This window comes from Cyanistes caeruleus, chromosome 23 (assembly GCF_971803275.1).
Source record: "Cyanistes caeruleus chromosome 23, bCyaCae1.hap1.1, whole genome shotgun sequence".
NCBI classification, from domain to species: Eukaryota; Metazoa; Chordata; class Aves; order Passeriformes; family Paridae; genus Cyanistes; species Cyanistes caeruleus.
The window spans coordinates 6316383-6323447 of NC_141723.1; the positions used below are offsets into that span (position 1 = coordinate 6316383).

The window sequence follows — 7065 nt, forward strand, 5'->3', positions numbered from 1 at the left end:
CATCCCCGTCATTTTCCCCACTTCCTCTGTCCTGGAAAACACAGCAGGAGGCTCAGCAGTGACCACTGCTGCTGCTTCCCAGAGCTGCATCCCACCCAGGGAGTTTCTCCAAGTACCTAACAGTAAAGGCACTGACTCTCTGGACCCCAGGCCCTGTTGCCACAGCTTTTTAGCACGGCTTTCTATTTTTATTATTTTTACTTATAAATGGGCCCCAAAATGAAATCTCTGCTTATGGAGAGATTGATTAGTGAACCAACTCAATTATGTCTTTAGCCGAGAGCTATATTAAGTAATGCAGCAAAATTATTGCCGTGTGCAGATCCATTTTGTTAAGCAGCTGTTCACTGGCCCGAGGAGGAGAAGATGGAGGTTAAAATGTTTTTATGGTTCTGGAGACACCCAGGGACCCCAAAGCCACGGGATGGCCGATCCCAAGGGAGGCAAGGGGAGAGTGTGAGCCCAGGCTCCTCCACTGAGCTGGGATTGCTTCCCCAGGAGGGAATCAAATCCAGCCCTGAGGCCAGGCTGTCCCTCTGTGCCCTCCCCAGCTGTGAACCTCTTGGAATTCCCTGGGTTTTGGTGCCTGTCTGGCTCTGCCACAGCAAAGAGTCCACAAAGCCACAGCTCTGGAAGGGATAGAGCAGCAAAAGGAGCATCTTTATTGCTTCATTTCCTTGCTGCCGTCATCAGCTTTGGTGTTCCTTGGCGTGGATTCCCTTCCCTCGCCTTGTCCTGCTCCGCTGCTCCCTGGTTTATGGCAGCACGTCGTAAATAAGAGTTGGGAGACAAATACATACTGTGTGTCCTGGTTTATAAACAGCAGGGTTGGGGAATGCTCCTGGGTGAGCCCTGGCTCTCCTGCTAAAACATTTATGGCTTCCAGGGAGCTCCAGCAGCTCCAGCAGGATCCTCTTCCTAGTCAAAAGGAAGCTGCACTCATCTTCTTATTCTGAGTGTCTTTTAGAATACAATTAACTTCCACACCACATTTGTACTTCCCAAATCTAATTTAGTTGTACAAGGACAAGGGTGTTCCTGCCGAGAACAGGTACCTACAAACGCAAGAGGAGCCAGGTCAGGCCTGGGCATAATTAAAGAGGAATTCCCTGGGCTCAGGAGCTTTCACACTGCTCTGCCTGCAGGTGAAATCCCAGATGCCTTGGCATGGAGAGGGGAGAGGGCTGCCTGCTCCTGTGAGGAGCTTTCTGTGCCAGGCTGGAGAACTCTGAAGGTGAGGCTGGAACATCAAACCTTCCAGAGAGCCTGGAACATCAAACAGGAAAAGCTTGGTGTCCTTGCTAATGCCCAGAAAGCACCATGTTATTCACGAGCAGATGCCACCAGTGTCCTCCCCTGGGCCAGCAGGAGCCACACTGTGAACTCCTGAGCCTCATTTCCCAGTGTGGGAAAAGCCAGTGGAGCATTTCCCAGGATCTCCCCTCACTGCGCTCCTGGTGATGATCCTCATCCTCTGGAGGAAGGCAGGGAGGAGGAGCAGCTGTGCTGGGGAGATGGCAGGATCTGGCTGCCCTGCTAGTGATGAGTGTGAGCAGAGGGATCCAGATACCTGCTCTGTAGGTGACACCTGCATTTGGGAATTTCCTCCCCAGATCTCTCTCAGTGCTGGTTTTCCTGTGGGATGCGGATCCCCAGAGCCAGCGCACCCCAACCCCTGCCGTGCATCCCTCTGGCTCTGCAGGGTGGTGTGAGGGGCCCTCGTTCCAGCCCCTCATCAAAGTGCCCGACGGCTCATTATGACCTGCAGGCTCAGGTGAAATAATGAGTTTTCATTGCCGTGCCATAAACTTTATGGAAGTTGTAAAGGAATGGAGCTCCGCGCCGGTGCGCGCCGGCACCTGGGAACTGCAGGGGAGGCGGGGGGCTCGTGCACCCCCGAGTGGATAATTGGGACAGTGGTGGGGATTGGTGCTGAGCAGGGGTCCCCTGGCTGGGGCAGGGGGCTCGGGGGCTCTGTGGGACTGTGTGGTGCTGGGAGGGACGTGGACACGTCCAGGAAGTCCCTGAATTAAACCCCAGCCCAGCCCTGTTCCAGCTGCACATACAGGTCACACGTTTTATTGGCTGTGGCACCGTTCCATCTGTTCCAGCCTGACATCTCAGGTCCTTCCTCCTCCTCAAAGCTTTGATTTTATGACAGCTCAGCTCCCCAAAGGCAGCTTTTTTCTCCCTCTGCCTTTCCAAACCTCCAGAGGATTTCTTTCCCTGCATATGCTTAAAGCTCCTCCTGTCCCACAGCCTGCCATGGCAGGGACACCTTCCACTATCCCAGGCTGCTCCAAGCCCCATCCAGCCTGGCCTTGGACACTTCCAGGGATGGGTCAATCACAGCTCTTCAGGGCACCCTGTGCCAGAGCCTCACCAGCCCCACAGGGAGGAATTCCTTCCCCATGTCCCATCTAACCCTGCCCACTGATAGTGGGAAGCCACTCCCTGTGTCCTGTCACCACAGTTCCTGATGAGTCCTTCCCATGAAATTCATCCCAGCCTCGGGAGAACCTGACTGCCTGTTCCTGTGGGCACAGGGGGTGGTGGCAGGCTGTGGCACTGACTGGCAGCCTCAGCATCCCCCGTGAGCAGAGGGACAGCCCCGGCCTAGCAGCACAGCCCGAGAGCTGCAAAGTGCGCTATTAAATATTTAATTCAACTTAACGAGTCAATAGAGCCGGCGCTATCGGAGGGTCGGGGGCTCGCTCACAGCCTGCTCTGATTAACAAAGCACCTGGGCAGGCAGGATCTGCTGATCCAGCCAGCCAGGGCTGTTACACAGTGCTCGATGCCGCCGGAGAGGCAGCATTAACTGGGAAGCATCGATTTCGACATTAGCCGGCTTTTACATTCGAAAGCAGAAGACGCAAGGACCTTCAATTATCTTCAAAGCAACTGAAGGGAAGGAAATTGGTCTTAGATGTGGTAAATAGACTCCACAAACTCTACTGAAGCATGCAAAGATGTACACAAGGGAATTACAGATCCTCGCCTAACTGGCTGGAGTTTACTCAAAAATGTGATTGGAATTCTCCGGATTTCATGGGAGGATGTTTTGGCGCTAATCTGATCTGGGGCCTTGTTAATCTGATTGGGATTGTTGCTGCAGGAAGCAATAATGTCTATGAGTTATTGCCAGCCAACCCACCTGGTCTGGGCCTGCTTTGGTTTTTGGGGAGATTTTGGTTGGTTTTTTCTGATATCATATTGGTTGTCTGCATATGCGGGACCGGATTTTCCCCAAGAGCGCTGGAGCAGCTGGGGAATGTTCCTTTGCTCCTGAATAACCAACTCCTGTATCCCTGCAGGTGCTGTGCACACAGAAAGTTCTGTCCCAGCTTCTCTGGAGCCTGGTGGCCCCTGTAGGGGAGGGCTCCCCATTGCCCGGGGGATCACTGCACCCCGAGCTCCCCAGACCTCGGCACTGCCATCCCACACAGGGGTCCCTGGCACAGGGGTCCCTGGCACAGGGGTCCCTGGCACAGGGGTTCCCTGGCACAGCTCTCCCCCCATTTGGCACAGGGCTGCTGAGCCCAGTGCAGGATCCCAGCGGGCTGTGCCCCCTCACCTGCTCAGCCAGGGCCTCGTGTAAAGCACATAAAGCAGCATTTTCCCACTCACCACCCCCTGCCTTTGCACGTGGGATAGCGGCGTGCCCGGCTCCCCTCATCTCCCTTGTGCCCAGGCCCTGCTCCTAACAGGTGATTAATGCTCCTGAGGAGCAGCACGCTCCCTGGGAGCCAGCACCGCTCCCCTCTGTGCCAGGCAGGAAACAGCAGCAGGAAAACTCTGCTCTTATTGTGCCGAGGCTTAAATAAGGAAATCCTGTGTAAAATGGTTTTGTTTTTTTCTCCGAGCCTTGGTGGTTTCCTCAGCCCCAAAGGTTGCATCGAGCAAACACACCAGATCTTTCCAAGGAGGATTATTGACTGGGAGTCACACACCGTGTAAACAGGGCTGGCAGGTTTGATCTGCAGCGCAGCCGTGTCAATGCTCCGATTGATCCGAACGCAGGGAGCTTAGAGCCCCGAGGAGATGGGGCTCGGAGTGTGGGAGTGGGGATGGCACCGCCTGGGGAAGGGCCCTGTTCCCCTGGCCAGGGGGGACAGCTGGCACGGGCTCCCAGGGGCGATGCAGGACCCACAGTCCGTGTGCTGAGCCCAGCCCAGCAGGATTTATCTGCATCAGGTCAGGCTGGGTTTGCTCTTGCCATTGCTTAGCAACACGGCAGGGCCGGCAGAGCCGGAGAGGAAGAGGAGAACCACAGGGGGCTGAACTCAGCTTTGGCTGTGCTCGGTCCCTGCAGTGTCAGAATCCTGTCCCTGGCCCCATCCTGGCCTCTGCTGTGGGCTGGTGATGGAACTGAGCTCTGGGAGTCTCACACCATGCTCATTCCTGTGTTTGTTTTGCATTGCTGCTGGAAGCAGGCCGGGATATCCTGAGCTGTCTGCTCGGCCTGGTGGAGTGCTGGCACCTGGAAGATCTCTCCCAGGTTGGGACAGTCCCCACTCACTGTGTATAAATAGCACAAGCACTGTGAGCTGCTCATGAGCCAGAGGGAATGCTGTCCCATGGAAGCCCGTGGGCTGGGCTCTGTCCCTGCACCAGCCCCAGGCAGGCTAAAGGGTGAGGGATGTGATTCCAGCAGCTGAGCCTGGCCTGTCAAGGAAACTTCCCTCGAAACCCTGCGTCTCACGAGCTATTTCCATGGAGCAGGGTGACTCTCTGGCTGTGAGTCAGCAGCAGCAGCAGGCTCAGCACCGATGGGAGAAGCAGAGCTGCTGTGACAGGGAGGTGCTCTCCGAGGGACACGGGGGGAAGGAGCTGCCTGGGTGGGCAGCGTGGCCGGGAGCCAGGGAGATTTGTGCGGGGGGATTTGTGCAGGGAGAGGAGAGATGGATGGCAGCGGATCCCCGGCTCCAGAGCTGGGAAATCGCTCGTAGGTTTGGATTAAATGGAGCTCCACAGCAGTGAAAAAATCAAAACACAACTTGCAGACTCTCGACCACAACATGGGGCATCTGAAAGCCTCGCTCAGGGTTTATCTCCTCTGGGTACGGCTGCTGAGCTGCAATGAAGTGAGGGACAGGTCCGGCCATCGATGCCCTGAGCATCCCCCAGCCCAGCCTGGTGGGAGCAGCCCTGGGCAGTGCTGGGCATTGCACAGGGCTCCCCAGAGCTTCCTGGAGAATATATTTTTACCCCCCTCACTCTGTAATTACCCTTCTCTAGCCACATTTTCTGTTCTCTGGTAATTAAATCAAGCAGCACAAGGGCAGAAATACCTCGTGAGCTCCACTCTGGCGTTGCATCAACCTTGAAGCTGCCAATGCCTCAGTTTTCCTGCACAGCCTCCACACCACTCATTGGGAACAGACTGTTTAATGCCATTGCCCATCTCCCGGGGCCCCTGGGGCCCTGTGCCAGGCTGTGCCAGGGGCTGCTGCTCCAGGACAGAGGTGCTGGCTCTGCCCAAGGGTCCCCACAGCATCTCTGAACCAGTGGGAGCCAAGGGGAAGGGCTGGGGGCTCGGTCTCCCGTTCCCCTCACCTGAGCAGGTCAGGGTGTGCAGGCTGGCAGCTCCCAGAGCCCGTGCTGCAGGCGCCTGGCCCGGGTTCCACTCTGCTTGCCTGGGATGTCCTCCAAACCGTGTCCAGTCACACGGAATTTTCAGCCTGAATGGTGATTTGGCTCTGTCCTGGAGGTAGCAGAAGGTTTCCCGTGCTGCTGGGGACTCCAGCAGCTCGGGCAGGGATTGTGGTGAGTGTCCTTTGGGCCGGAGGGTGTCGGCAGGGCAGGCGGCCGTGCTGGTGCGAGGGCGGGTGCTGGAGCTGGGAGAAGGATGGGGACAGACTGGGATAACCAAATTCCTCTGTGTGGCCAGAGCCAGGGCCCCTTCCCGGGGCAGGGATGCTGCATGCCGGGAGCGCCCGCTCCCGAGGCAGCCGTGCCAGGGGAGATGGGTGCTCCTCCTGCCACAGCTATTTATCCTGGGAGAAACAGAGGAATATTTTGTATCTTTGACAAAGCAGCACTTTACAAGCCGTTGACACTTTATTAACTAATCTCTGATACTTGAGTAATTTATTATGTTTAAGCTGGTGCCATCAAGTCTCTCAGCAGTGTCCGTGTGCGCCGGGAAATAAATTAAAGACTGTCCAGAGATACTTGGCTCATCGCTGTGATTGCTGGGCTGGCGAGATGGAGGGCTAAGGTTCTCTCCTCCTGCAAATTGGAAATTAGGAATTAATAAGATGACAGGCCAGAGAGCCCCGCTGGCTGCGGCTGGCAGAGAGCTGCTGCTGGGGGAGCGGGCACGGCGCGGGCACGGCAGCTCCGGGCACGGCGCTCACTGTGTGTCCCATCCAGGGAGGCTCCGGGAGGCCTCGTGGTGTGGCAGCATCTCCATGGAGCCAGTGGGATAATGTGGGTAATTACAGCCCTGCCAGGCGGCCATCACTCCTGGGCAACGTAATGGAAGAGCTGAGGTGGGGCCTCGTTAATAAAAATTTCGAGGAGGTGATACAACAAATGCCAGTCAGCACGGGGTGTGGAGCACTGCCCTTGCCAGACTGATGTGGGATCTTTTTGATTTGATTGCAAGCTTGCCTGATAAAGGTATCAGTGCTGATGAGGCGCTCCTCGGCTCTGGGAGATGGCCCAGTTGGGCTCCAAAGGTTTGGGGTGTAGGCTCGGGGTCCCCTGTGGGCTGGGGGCAGTGGGCAGCTCTTCCCGCAGCGGTGGCACAAGGAGATGCTGAGCTGCCCCATCCGCCCGTTTCCACGGCAACGCACGATCGCTGGCTGAGGGAGGAGGGAGCAGCCCTGGCAGGAGATGCTCTGCTGCCGGCGAGCCTGCCCTGGGGCTGGGGCTGCTTCCTCCTGCACCAGCCACGGCCCTCACCACTGCTTGGGCACAGTCCCCGGGTAATTAAAACGTGTGTCATTAACAAACAACGACTGAAACTTTAATTACTCAGTCTGCACCTGAGTTTCCCCCTCCCCAGACTGCCCAACTCACGGAAAGAAGCAGTAGTAGGGAAGGAGGCTGAGGGCA

The 7065-nt window shown here is 56.6% G+C and overlaps 1 long non-coding RNA gene across 1 annotated transcript; it reads right to left on the bottom strand.

Annotated features, from left to right (window-relative positions):
* Positions 1-6076: 6076 nt before the first annotated feature.
* Positions 6077-6763, bottom strand: LOC111939201 (uncharacterized). The gene is made up of 3 exons (XR_002869201.2): positions 6619-6763; positions 6363-6471; positions 6077-6234 (listed from the first exon to the last, which is right to left on the bottom strand). It is a non-coding gene; the product is annotated as an uncharacterized LOC111939201 (long non-coding RNA).
* Between the last annotated feature and the right edge of the window lie 302 nt (positions 6764-7065).